Raw genomic sequence first — 220 nt, 5'->3', positions numbered from 1 at the left:
GTATCAACACCAAAAAAAAGGCATGTGAAGCACTGACAGACCACCTCTTAACGTAAAACCATTGAAGAATTTACTCCATGTGTCTGTGAGCATCAGTCTCCTCCAGGAAAAATGCCCATTCCCTTCTTTGAAATGCATATTTTTCCTAGCCAGCTTTATTTTTTTCAATCTTTATGAGATAGCAGTGTTCCCCAAATGACACCCAGAGGCAATGACTGCC

Source organism: Chaetura pelagica, unplaced genomic scaffold (genome assembly GCF_000747805.2).
Source record: "Chaetura pelagica isolate M959 unplaced genomic scaffold, ChaPel_1.0 scaffold265, whole genome shotgun sequence".
Classification (NCBI taxonomy): Eukaryota; Metazoa; Chordata; class Aves; order Apodiformes; family Apodidae; genus Chaetura; species Chaetura pelagica.
This window is presented reverse-complemented; position numbering follows the sequence as displayed.